We start from the raw sequence: 13,990 nt of genomic DNA on the forward strand, positions 1-13,990 counted from the left end.
AAGGTCAGCTTTGGGGCTGAAGCCTCATCTGCCAGACTTCCTACTGTGGCAGCCCCCCCAGGCCCATCCCCCATAAAACAGAGAAGGAAAAACCACTGGGTCATGGTGTATATCTTGACCCCAAACTAAATGCTGCTATTAATGTTCATATCTTTTAATAACAGGCTTATAAATATTATTATTCACATTTTTTGAAACCATGAACGGCAAATGAGTTCCCTAATTCTTCACTTTTGCCTTTATGGACTAGAGTTCTTAGTGAGGAAAGGAGCTGAATAGATAGAGCATTGGTAAACTATGGCCTGTGGCTGCCTCTTCTTGTAAATAAAGGTTTAATGGAACACAGCCATGTTCTCTCACCAGAGTTGAGCAGTGGTGACAGAGACTATAGCATACAAAGCCTAAAGTTACTATCTGTCCCTTTTTGGAAAAGGTTTGCCAGTGCCAGGAATAGACAGAAAACTAAAGCTCTTCTTACTGAACAGTAAAGATTTACGGCACCAAGGTAAGAAATAAAGATATAGTTTAAAGCTGAGCTTAGCCCAGAAATGGCTAAAATCCCTTTATTCTGTTGAAAGTGTTTCAATAGATTTTCATGTAGCAAATTCCACACGGAGTTTTTAGATTCTGCTATAGTCCTAATCCCATCACTGTTACTGGGACAACTGTACCGATAACTCTTGGCTTGCTTTTCACCCCAAGTTTCTGGTATTTCTGCTAAGAGTAAAAGAAAAGGAAGGAAGGAAGGGAGGGAGAAAAATTCCAATTAAAAATGAAAACCTGAAAATTCCATTCCCAAACCCTCTCTGTTCCCAGAACTGATGAAGTGCCCAGGCGCTACATTCTCCAACTGAAGATATTTGCAAGCAGAACAGACACTGACCACCACCCTCCAGATCTCTACTAAATAGCATGGAGGCAGCAGGGTAGGGTGAAGAAGTTATAGAGACGTTTAAAGTCAATAAGTAATACACACACAAAAGTTATAGAGTCAATAAGGCAGTTAATATGACAGCAGTAAAACACTAATATCTCAGTTATATGGGAAGATGACATCACAGACTAAGCCACACCAATTAGGTAGACAGGGTTGTTTATTGGTCACCAGGAGAAAATGGATTTGCAAGGCTCTATCCCCTTGCTATCTCTCCAGTGCTGTCTAGTGTGATTATAAAAAGCATCTTACAAGAATACCTGACCAGGACAGTCTATGACCACAAAACAATAAAAACATTTTGCTGCTTAGTGTTTTAACAAAACTACTCATTTGGAATCTTTAATGAAACCAGTTTTAAATGGATGACTCTATTTCCATGTTCTTCCCAAATAGTCCCAAATAATCGCCGTGAATTCTCTACTTTTTCCCTGAGTCTAAAATATACAGCTAAAATCTCACTATAGTGAACACAATCATGACAAAGCAATTTACCTATTCTACTAAGAATGTTATTATCAACAAGATATTATTTATTGGGTCACTGCCAATTCTCAAACAATTCTCTATAGATAATGCTTTATCTATTCCTAATAGGACTATCATGAGCTTCCTAATAAAGACACTATTTGATTATAGATGTTTATTATTATTTTAAACCTTAGAGAAGAAGTGAATACAGAAAGTGAGATATCAAGAAGAAAATTGACAAGGGTTTGCATTAGACATCGGGGGACAATTAAATGATATATGCCTAAGAGGATTAGGAACAAGATCTATTATCTTAGACTGCAACTACTCCTTCCCACAAGGTTCTTGAGGTAAGTACATGCCAAGGAAAGTCCCAGCAAGTGGGAAGCAAAGGGACACTTTACTGCTAGCAGAATTTTTGACCCAAAACCCTAATCAAAAGGCATAAGCACTCCTTTTCCCCAAGTTGGTTATGCCTGAACAGCTTCACCCAAAGCAAGCTAGGAGGCCTGTTCTGTCCCTTTTCCACACCCAAAACTTATTCTTGCTTTTTACCACTACAATTTAAGGAAGGATCAACCCAATACACATTTTAGTACCACCAAAACAGAGTGAGTACAGGAGAGATCATGGTCCCCTGCTGCCTAGCACTGAGCTATCCCTGGGTTGAGGCAGTAATCTTACCTGGCCACCCTAAAAGATAGAAGAGGAAGTAAGAATGCCCAAGGAGAAGAAAGGATAGGTGTGCTTGTTGTGAGGACAGAAGAGAGGAGAGAGAGAGATGGGGAGAGGTAGGAACAAAGAAGGAGGACAGGGCCTCTTTCTAGGAGAATTAGTCCTGGCCCATCCCACTTAGGGCCTAGTGGAAGACAAGAGACACAAGAAGTGCTTCCACTGAAATGTGGCCCACTCTTGTTCCTGCCAATTCATGCATCTGATCAGCATCTCCCCCAGAAAGGGACTAAATGCTTTGACCATAACTACCATTTTGGGGAGGAGTGAAATGGGGATCGGGGAAGGCACAAAGAAATGCTGGTAGGAAAAGCAGAAGGTATTTTAATTTTTTCTCCCAAGATCTAGAATTGTGGTATTGCTATAATCACCTTCCCGCTTACTGTACTTCACATTTCAAAAGTTCCAGAAACTAGAAATATTCATTGTAATCCTACAAACACCACATTCCAAGATTTAGGAGGAAAAGACTGGAGGTAGTATGACAGTTATTCCCCAATATCCCCTTAGAAAATCAGAGGTCTTTTAATGTACCTTTTCATGCTAGGGCTGATGGGCATGAGTGTTTTAACTCCAGATCTTAAAAACTGAAAATGTGGGGCTTCCCTGGTGGCGCAGTGGTTGAGAGTCTGCCTATCAATGCAGGGGACACAGGTTTGAGCCCTGGTCTGGGAGGATCCCACATGTCGCAGAGCAACTAGGCCCGTGAGCCACAAGTACTGAGCCTGCGCGTCTGGAGCTTGTGCTCTGTAACAAGAGAGGCCGTGACAGTGAGAGGCCCGCGCACCACGATGAAGAGTGGCCTGTGCTCGTCACAAGTAGAGAAAGCCCTCGCACAGAAACAAAGACCCAACACAGCCAAAAATAAATAAATAAATAAATAAAAATAAAATAATAAAATTTTAAAAACTGAAAATGTTATTTCCAGCAGGACTTTTGACGTAATTTAATCTACCATTTCAAAATAACATGGATAGGGCTTCCCTGGTGGCGCAGTGGTTGAGAGTCCGCCTGCCGATGCAGGGGACACGGGTTCGTGCCCCGGTCCGGGAAGATCCCACATGCCATGGAGCGGCTGGGCCCGTGAGCCATGGCTGCTGAGGCTGCACATCCGGAGCCTGTGCTCCGCAACGGGAGAGGCCACAGCAGTGAGAGGCCCGTGTACCAAAAAAAAAATAATAATAAATAATAATAATAACATGGATACACAGTGAAATTTCTGATATTAGAATTTTATATGTACAGAAAAAAAGTCAAGTCCCTATAACCTGGTTAGGTAAACAGGTATTTTGGTTAATCAAATATGTCTGGTTAACAGACTCCATATGGATTGACAATTTTAACAAAAATTCAGAAATGTTTAAAATAAACTTAACTAGAGTAAAACCACACCAAACAAAATTTATTCTCCTTTTGATCAGAGGGTACTTGGGATCTTGCCTGCCTCCCAAATTTTATTAGGTGCATCCACTATCACTCTGCTGGTAAAGCATGAAGATCAGTCACAGTAAATTAAATGCTAGGTAACAATTTGTAACAGAAACTTAAAGTTTTTTTCCAAGAGGTAAATTTCATGAATAAGAGATCAAAGATATATAATCAGTAATGCTTCTCACTTTGGAGCAGAATTACCCAGTAAGCAGATATAGGCTTTTTATTTACAGAAAATTTTTGAAGCTGAGAATAATATAAAATACAATTATTATATTTACTGTTTTAGATGCATCCAGAAGCTGTGGGCATTAAAAAAAAGTAAATGGAAAAAAAACCTACTGAATTATACATTTTATTTTATTTATTTATTTATTTATTTTGCGGTACGCGGGCCTCTCACTGTTGTGGCCTCTCCCGTTGTGGAGCACAGGCTCTGCACGCGCAGGCTCAGCGGCCATGGCTCACGGGCCCAGCCGCTCCGCGGCACGTGGGATCCTCCTGGACCGGGGCACGAACCCGCGTCCCCTGCATCGGCAGGCGGACTCTCAACCACTGCGCCACCAGGGAAGCCCCTGAATTATACATTTTAAATGGGTAAATTGTACAGTATATGGATTATATCTCAATAAAGCTGTTTTTTAAAAAATATGGAGATCTATAAAAATTCCAAAGTAGATGTGAAATGTCAAGCAGGAGGTAGTGTCTGTGGCAGAGTTGTTGACTGGATGAGCCAACTCCTTACCATGACCCTCAGCTTCTTTGCCAGACGTGCTAGGACTGACTGCATGACATAGTTCTGCCTGATAACTAAATGGAAGTCGGCTAGGTGGGGCTTCAAATAAAGCTTTGGCTTTTCCTAATAAAAAGAGACAGACTTGACTGGCAGGGCTCTTTACACTTTTACCACTTTGCCCTCCTTCTTCCTGCCTAAATGCAGATGTGGTAGGTAAAGCTGTAGCAGCTGTCCTGTTCTCTGAGGCAAAAATACAAGTAGAAAAGACCAAGAAAATCAAAGAGCTCACTGAATTGCAGAACCAATCCTAGCAGCCACCCACCTGTAGACTTTTTGTTATGTGAGACCGAGACAAACAAACAAAAGCAAAACAAAACCAAAATAGTTTTAAAAACGTTTAAAAAGGCTTTCCTGGGAATTCCCTGGTGGTCCAGTGGCTAGGACTCTGCAGTCTCACTGCCGAGGGCCCAGGTTCAATCTCTGGCTGGGGAACTAAGATCCCACAAGCCACACGGTGCAATAAAAAAATAAAAATAAATGAATAAATAGTCTTTCTTAATCAGGTTCTTTGTTATTTGCAGCTAAACGTAAGCTCCTTCGGAGCATATGAGGGCTAGTAATAAAAATGAATTTTTATTCATTTATTTTTAATGTGTCAAGTCTTAGCCATAGCATTTAATGAAAGGTTCTATAATTTATATCCTTAAGAAATGAGAGTGGGTTGAACCAGAAGCTACAATGCCTTCTCTCATTTTCTTTTTAAGGCCATAAGAGGCTCTGTAGGATTGTGCAACAAACTGGAATCTTTGAAGGAAGAGTTTTAGCACTGGTGGTATCACCACGTTGATGGTAGAGAAAAAGAGAAGGAACTCAAATTATACTGTAGTCTCTTCACATCTTAAATGGAGACAGCGAAGCAGCTAAAACTCCAGAGCTACTGAAAGACATGGCAACTAAAAGGACCATTAAATTGTATGGAAAATCTAAACAGTCTTGACTGGTGTTTGGTTACAGTAAAAGGATAATGTGGCAAGGGTGGTAATGTCATAATCACTGAGGGACATGGTTTCAGACATCATAAGTAAAAGGAAGAAAGAGGATCCTTACCATTAGGTCTTAAGGGCACAGGAAAGAAAATACAGGCAGAAGTAAAAGCACACTCTGCATTTATCTATGTAACCAATACTCCTTATACTGAATCTGACACATTGTTGAAAGAGGTAACAAAGCAGAAGAAAAAATGATTCCTCAGCGGGAGCTAAGGCCCTGAGTGTCCAGGAAAGTTGCTGAAAGGAGCCCTTGAGGGGTACCAACCAGCCTGTCATCATAATCACTTTTCCTAAGAGAAGGATGCAGAATGGAAGTGGATGGATGGGGAAGAAGCAAGAAGGGGAAGTGGAAGAGTTTTTCTTGTCTCAGTGCTTCTGCTTGTTCTTCACTAAAGATACAAGAATGTTTTGGTCAAGTGCCTCTGTGGTTACCAGGTTACAAAGGGCAAAGTTTAAAGAGAGAGGGAGAGAGGGAGAGGAGAGAGAGACAAGACAGACAGACAGACATCAAGTGCTACCATGATGCACCAAAAGCATCTTAACAAGGTGACAAATTGGGGCTCCTCGGGAAAAAAATTTCTCATTTAAGAGTATCTGAGGACTGAAGGTTTTGAAAGATAGATTACTGTTTTGGATTAATTCAAGGAGTAATTTCTTAAATGAGAAAAATCTCTTAAATCTTCATCAGATTTCAGAATAGCTTCATTTACTTAATACTCAAAAGATAGATTCAAGCAATTTGATGTATTAAATCTGTAGAAATTTTGGTGAATTTGCTGAAAGTCCTATGCTTCTGCTACCCCTGAAGAGAACAGCCACATTTCTGTGATCCTGTATGGCTGATCTTGGGGGAAGCAGTGTTTGGAACATCTGTCAAAGTAAAACCACAGAAGGAGAAGGTTGATGCTTTCCATTCATTTGATCTTCCAAGGTGAATGATTCCAGTTTTTAAAATGATTGTTTACAGCAATACTGGTAAAGTATTTGTTTCAGAGGGGTATCAAATGAACGATTCTGGATAATTACTGAACATACATTTGTGCATGAAACATTGTGTCAAATGGGGTGATATCCTCTGTAAAAATGTCTTCTTGATGGGTAATCTTTGAAAACTGAAAGGATTTTTCTTTTCATGTATTCAGCTATATTTTATGATGACTAGTTGTCAACTCCTCTAATCGCTCAAGAAAAATAAATGGTTGACATGTGAGGTAAATCAAACACATACACACTTTTGGGGGGAGCATTTAACCTTTCCTGTTTTTCCAAAGAACATCTGGATTCTAGCCCCCCTCCTGTATTTTTAACAAGCAATTTAGTTGCCATAGCAATACTTTCTGGTTTTGAGATACATCTGGGATGAAACTAGCTGAGACATATTTACCATTCGCCAAAACTCTGCTGTTTCCAGGCTCCAGGATTTCTGGTCGCCTTAGTATTCATGACAGTTCAGACTCCAGCATCTACTGAGAACCACAACTATAATTTTTTATTCAACAATTTTTCTTGGAACCAGAGTTCTGAGGTCTGAGGGTGATAAGAGAAGACTTTAGTGCGATGCAGATAGGCTGTGAGAGAAACAACGTTTGGTAAATAAACCATGGATCAGCAAGACAAGGAAGAATTCCTTGGTTCAGGGCTGTGACATGACTGATATGAAGCAAATTTGGTAAAATATCTTTCCAATTTTGACTAGAATTATAGGCAATCTTAATCCAAGCCAGAGGAGTCATATTTTTAGAAGTTTGGTGTATTCTTTAGACTATAAAAAGGAAACTTTTCGCTCTCTAGGTTGCAAAGAAGGGTGTTCTAATGTAAATAAATGTATGCCTGCCTGTGCAGCACTCAGATAGAATGAAATGGAAGCAGCATGAAACTTGAGGCAAGAGTCCTTACCTGTGCTCCTGTCAGCACCTAACACCAGAGTTTCGTCTTAGTCATTTGCTGGAGGTGCCAGATCTTTAGCAGTTTCCTCACATATACTTAGAACAGACACACTGAGCAAATATGATGTCCAATTTATTTGATAGACAGAACTCCCTTTAGTTGCACCAACATTCTATGTTGTCAGCTCAGTCAATGAGTGTTTATTGAGTACTCACAGCACAGAGTACTGTACTAGGCACTTGGAAATCATTGCAAAGACCCAAGTCCATCGCAATACTACAATCACTATCTTCAACTTGAGATTATCTGTGGTTCTACAAGAACTTGAGGGCTGCACAGACGTAGAAAATACTCAAATAATTACAAAACATCATTTGAGTCATTGGTTCAATTTCTCTCCCCACCTTCATGGACTAAGCCTTCATTTGGAGCTATTAAACAGGACACAAAATGGAATGGTTTGTGATTCCTCTCCTTTTTCTTTTCTGTGCTTATCCTTGGGAGGGAAGTGGATGAGCAATAGCTTGGCAGGGTGGTCAGCAGTGGGAAGAAGGAAAAACAGCAGTGAAAAAGGGACTTCTGATTTACAAACTGAACAGATAATCTAGAATGGTTGCAGCCACACAATAGTGAAAGGGCAGCTGAACTGGGTGTGGGCTTAACAGCTCCAAGAGAAGGAAATATATGCTGGGATGAATAAGGAGCACAGCGACATATCTAATTTTTTTTTAAAAAGGATTAACTTTCTATTGCTTTGTTTTATCTATGTTTAATAACTGCAAGGCACAAACTGATTTGTGGTTCAGAAATTCTGTGCCAGATTAACTTTTATAAGTGGTAGAACTGGGTTTTTTTTCCTATTGCAAAGTAAAAACCTCTTCCCGACAGACTAAAGAGATTATGGATACCCACCAAGAACATACTTTGGGTTAGATCCATTTTGTCCTAACATATTATATTCATATAACATTTTCCAACTGAGGAACTCAAAATATTTTTGTGTCATTAACTCCTTAATCCTCATAACACCCAGAGAGACTATGGGTTTATTTAGTTGCATCTACCTGCACTGTTTCATCTTCCAACAGCCTACCTACTCACAATTAGGTTAGTTAAAGCATTACGGGTATTTTACTTACAGTACTGCATTATCAATTACAAAACCATCATTTTCAAGCTAATGTAAGAATTGTTAATTTAATTGACTAATAATGAGGGTTTCAACAAAGTGCTGTCACTTACTAGCTGAAAAAGACTGGGTAATACACATGCCTAATGCACAGCATATGTGATTTCTCATACTAACCTGAAAATACTTAAAAGGATATCATGATTAGCAAGTAGAAAGATAATAAGTCTTAAACTAAGGCGACAGAGGGACTATAAACTAAGACTAAGGTAGATTTGGTTAGTTACTATGTGGTCGTTTTATGTGGTCAGGCCTCTGAAGATTTCCTGTTATTTAAATTTTAATGTTTTTAAAAAAGGCATGAAAATAATATAATTACTACTAGTTACCCACTTTTAAGGCACATTCCAGGCAACTTCTCTCTTTTTCTCTCAAATAAAATGAACAAGTTACACTGTGCCTGTAAACCTAGCAACAAAACAAAGACAAACTCCTTTATTTCCAAGTTATACTGCCTGCTCTGGCTCTTGGGGAAGAGAAATAAACACCAAAGATGGGGAGAAAGTTTCATATAAACTGCAAGGACTAGGACGCCTCCCGCTGTCTCTTTCCTGGGAGCTGACTGGACAAAGGCTGGTCAGGAACAAAGAAGGTGGCTCCCAAAGGCACGATGGCTCCCCAGCTCCTCCCCTCCTCTCCTCAGCAAAGAAAACTCTCCTCTAATGGTGCTAATGAAACACTGGGATGGGTTTGTGGTGGTGGGTGGGATGGTTTGGGGAGCTGGTGACTGAATATAGAAACAGTAACAAAACATCTCAGGGCTGTCACCTCTGCAAGTCACCTCCATCGCCTTGCCTCTTACTCTCCTCCCCTCCCTCACTCTACTCCAGCCACCCTGGCCTCCTTGCTGCTCCTGCAACCTGCCTCACGTGCTCTGCCTCGGGGCCTTGGCACTCTGCCTGTGAGGCTCATCCCCCAGGTCCCCCAATGGCTTACTCTTCCCATCCTTCAGGCTCTGCACAGTGAGATCTTCCTGAACACCCAATCTAAAGCTGTGCTGTCTCCAACCCCTAGTCCTCCCTTCTGATGGCTCCATCTTTGAAATATCTGACATATTACAAATAGTGTTGTTTACTGGTTATCCACCACTGCCCCCTCCCCCAACAAGAATGTCAGTTCTGTGAGAAAACTGATGTTTGTTTTCTGGATTCAACGCTGTAGCCCCAGGGTTTAGAATAGTGCCTAGCACACAGTTAAAAGCTCAAAAAATGTTGAATGAAAGAAAATGAAGGGAGGAGGAGACAGTCAGAGATCAGGTTTCAAGGTCAGCCTTTCCAGGATCCACAAGGGTACTTGCCATACCAGACTCACTAGCAGGACTAGGTTCCCACTGACTGTGGTTAGCTGTGGGCATTGTCTGTCAAGAAAGAAGCTGGGGACTTCCCTGGTGGTGTAGCGGTTAAGAATCCGCCTGCCAATGCAGGGGACATGGGTGGGGACATGGGTTCGAGCCCTGGTCCGGGAAGATCCCACATGCCTTGGAGCAGCTAAGCCCACGTGCCACAACTACTGAGCCTGCGCTATAGAGCCCGTGAGCCACAACTGCTGAGCCCGCATGCCGCAACTACTGAAGCCCGTGCGCCTAGAGCTCGTGCTCTGCAACGAGAAGCCACCACAATGAAAAGCCCACGCATTGCAGTGAAGAGTAGCCCCCGCTCGCCGTGACTAGAGAAAGCCTGTGCGCAGCAACGAAGGCCCAACACAGCCGAAAATAAATAAATACATAAATAAAAAAAAAAAAAGAAAGAAAGAAGCTCTGCTTGCCTACCCAGCTACAGGGGAAACGCTCAGGAAAGGAAGAAATGGTTTATGTGGATGAAAACAGACAAACAAAAGAAATCTTATCCACACAATAATTCTGTCCTCTCTCAGGAATAAAGAATGCAGTAATCAAGATAATCCATGTTTGAGACATTTGCCTCTGTGTTCACCATCTACAAAGAAACCTGAAATTTTATAGTCAGTATACCTTGTGATCGGGCCCCCAGAGGAAGAGGTTCCAGAACTGCCAGATCTCCTCCCTCTTAGATGGAGAAAGTGTTAGACAGTCAGCTCTGTAATGCTCTCCCTCGAGGTGTTGATTTGGAATCTGGGCTTCTTTGGATACAGTGACTAGGAAAGCAAGTGAGTCATCACAAGCAATAGAAGCCATGGGTCAAATGTCACTGACTAATCAACCTGTCATTTGTCAGTTACCCATCCCCATGAAGAGACACCACTGATCTAGTTTCCTATCAATAAACATCTATCTGGGCACATCAGCTGCTGCTAACCATGGCCTGCAGAGATATCCAGCATCACCCAGAGGCATTGGTGGTTAAGAAATACCTCTCCCTTTCTTATTGATAATGTCACAGAAGAGGCAAATGCAGTTCCTGACAACGTAATGTTAGTTTCATAGGGACGTGTCTCTCTGAGTGTTCAGCCAGTTTCATGGGGCTTCAATTGCATGGATTTTCTCACTGCAAAAGCAATAGCTGGGCTTAAGGAAGGTGGAGGCTTCACGCGGTGCTGAGATACACAATTCTGCCTTTGGTTGTGCTCATGTTCATCATCCCCCTCTGAGTCAGGAAAAAGAAATTGTTTGGGGAGAACCATTCTTTTTCCACATTTAAAGAAAACCAAATGGCACGGTTCTCTCTTGTCTCTCTTAAGCTCCAGTAACACCTTTTATCTGGAGTCAGATTCAACATCTCTGACTGAGTAGAGCTAGAGGCCAAGGTAGCCTTGCCACATGAAAAGCTTGTTTGTCTCTTTCTGAGTTGTCACCTTGGCAATGACCTCATGAGGTCCCTGCTCGATCTAAAATTCTGGATCTCCCACTATACCCGCTATAATTTCCCCTTCTATCTTGATAGACTACCTCATCTGCACATTCAATCTGTCAAGGAACACTTATTCTGAGTTGTCACAGGCTTCATATATCGGGTGAGGCTGGGAGGAGGCAGCAAGTAAACAATTATAATACAAACATGACAAATGCTCTGGGAGGAATTACATACAGAATGAACGGAATCATTGAATAGGGATGGCTAAATCAGCCCAGGAGATGATAGAAGGTTAGGGAAGCATTCCCAAAGGAGTGAAGTCTTGAAGGGTTTATAAGAGCCAGGTAAAAAGGGGTGATGAGAAGGTAGTGAGACACACATGTAATGAGAACAGCATGTTCTAAGAGTTGAAGGCATGGGGTAAGAGAGGGGTGACACATGCAAAACTGCAAGTAGCTGGATAGGCTGAGACAGTACGTGTAGGGGTGGTGGAGAGGCAGGAGACAAGGCTGTACGGAGAGAAGTAAGTCACATGTTCTTTTTTTTTTGGCAGTACGCGGGCCTCTCACTGTTTTGGCCTCTCCCGTTGCGGAGCACAGGCTCCAGACGCGCAGGCTCAGTGGCCATGGCTCATGGGCCTAGCCGCTCCGCGGCATGTGGGATCTTCCCGGACCGGGGCACGAACCCGTGTCCCCTGCATCGGCAGGCGGACTCTCAACCACTGCACCACCAGGGAAGCCCAAGTCACATGTTCTTAATGCCGTTGTCTGAACTTTCTCCTTAAGGCAAATAGTAGCCATGAATCCTCTTAAGAAGGGGCATGACCACATCAGATTTGTGGTAACAGTGTGGGAGATGGTTGCAGGTGGGGAAGAGCTACGTAGAGAAGAGAAACTACAAAGATGCAACTATGGTGATGGCAGTGGGGATGGGGAAGAGAGGAAGGATTTGTGAGATATGCAGGAGCTGGTATTGACAGCTGACTGGTTCAGTGGGGGAGGTGAGGGAAAGGAAGGAGTTTAGGAAGATTTCCATGTTTTTGGCTCAGTGGATGGGTGGATGAGCAGTACCACTAAATCAGATGAGGAAATCGCAGTGTGAGGCAACTTGAGCAGGGAAAGGGGAGAATGGTGGAATTCCATTTCTGACATATTGCTTTGAGATGCACAGGGACCGTTGTTGGATGGGGGGTAGAGAATGTGGGGTGCCAGGTAAGCAGACAGAATACAGGGAACGCTAAAAGAGAGTGGGCAGAGCTGCTAAGCTGCCAGTTTGCTTCTATCTTCATTGGCAAGAAGACTGGTTTTCAAATTAGAAATGGCAGAACAAACATAAGAGAAAACTGAAGCCCCAAATAGGTGAAGTGAAAGAAAGTATCTAGTCATTTTAAATGATTTCAAGTCTCCTGCTCAGATGAGTTACACACCAAGCCTTCTGAAAGAAATTGCAGATGCAATCTCAGAGACACGATTGGTAATCGTCAAGAATTTGTGCAGACTCTAAGACAAGAGAAGGACAACTGTTTTCCAGATTTTTAAAGTAAAGAGAAAAAGACTGTAATGGAAAATATTCAGGTAAGTTTCACACCATTTATGACAAAGATTCTAGAATGACTTAGTAAATAGATGGCTTATGATTACTTTAGTTAATGCATGCAGCTGAGAAGAAGGAAGGAGGGTGCGTTGATGGCTATCTGACGGAAGTTTATTTATACTGCTAGCTTGTCCACACTGATTGTGGCTTGTGTCCTCCCCCTTCCTAAGCACGAAGTGAGTTGTCTGGCCTGCAGTATGAATTCAAGGCTTCTTTATCTGTGATTTGCTGCCTGTGGTACTCAGCCTGTATGTGGCCCTTTATGAAAAGAGGTTGAAAATTTAAATGAAGAAACCAACAGTCTGAATTCTCCAAGAAATCCAGCATCACTTGTCAGGGTATCCCAGGGAACCGACAAGCAGCATTAACCTCTGCAGTTACTAGCTTAGACATCAATAAACCTCTGTCTATTAGAATCCCACTACCTAATTTTTTGTGCTGTTTCCTTCTTTACACATACTAACTTTAAAATGAGAACAGGAAGCAGTAAGGAAAATGTGGTACAGCATGATGACAGGAAGGCAGTCATGTCTCACCAACATCTCTACCTCTGGCAGGCTAAGATACAATGTAAAATATCTTGTGTTAAAAAATATATATATATACACACACACACACAACATTAGTCTTTCAGAGACCTTCTTAGAACCTTAAAAAAAAAAAGGGCAGCCTATTTGAGACCCAGATGACTCTCTTGAACTAAAGTATATCCTCTGGGAGATGTCACCAGTGTCACATTTTAAAATTATATGATCCTACAAATCAAGCAATAGTGGGTTAAAGTTCCCTTCTTAAAACAAAGCGAAACAAAACAAAACAAAACGAAAACAACCAAAAACCCAGACGTGAAGATTAGTAAAAAGATCTTTTAGAACCAGGTTTCATATTCAGATCTGTTTGGTTCATATATAAAGTCATTTATTCGAGTTGAAAATGATTTTGATATCCTGTAAGTTCCTAACCAATACAAACTGACTTGTGCTGTATCCAGGGAGAGGCCCTAGTCCTCGCCCTCCACAAATCTAAACTAGTCCCTCCACAAGTCTAATTTTGGTGCATCTCCCCACCAGAAAATCCAAACAAGCACCTTGTATGTCTTTGTCCCTCCTTTTCCATCTCCTCCTCTCCATATTTAGAGCAAAGAACAGAAGAGTATCTTCACTGAAGTTACTGGGATCGTCAATGTACCAAAACACAATT

The 13,990-nt window shown here is 41.8% G+C and overlaps 1 protein-coding gene across 5 annotated transcripts in view; it reads right to left on the reverse strand.

Moving 5' to 3' along the window:
- BTBD9 (BTB domain containing 9) overlaps positions 1-13,990 on the reverse strand; it is a 411,686-nt gene that overhangs the window by 91,168 nt on the left and 306,528 nt on the right. The window lies entirely within an intron of this gene.

Source organism: Aethalodelphis obliquidens, unplaced genomic scaffold, assembly GCF_003676395.1.
Source record: "Aethalodelphis obliquidens isolate GAN/ISIS:26980383/991018 unplaced genomic scaffold, ASM367639v1 scaffold31, whole genome shotgun sequence".
In the NCBI taxonomy this organism is placed as follows: domain Eukaryota; kingdom Metazoa; phylum Chordata; class Mammalia; order Artiodactyla; family Delphinidae; genus Aethalodelphis; species Aethalodelphis obliquidens.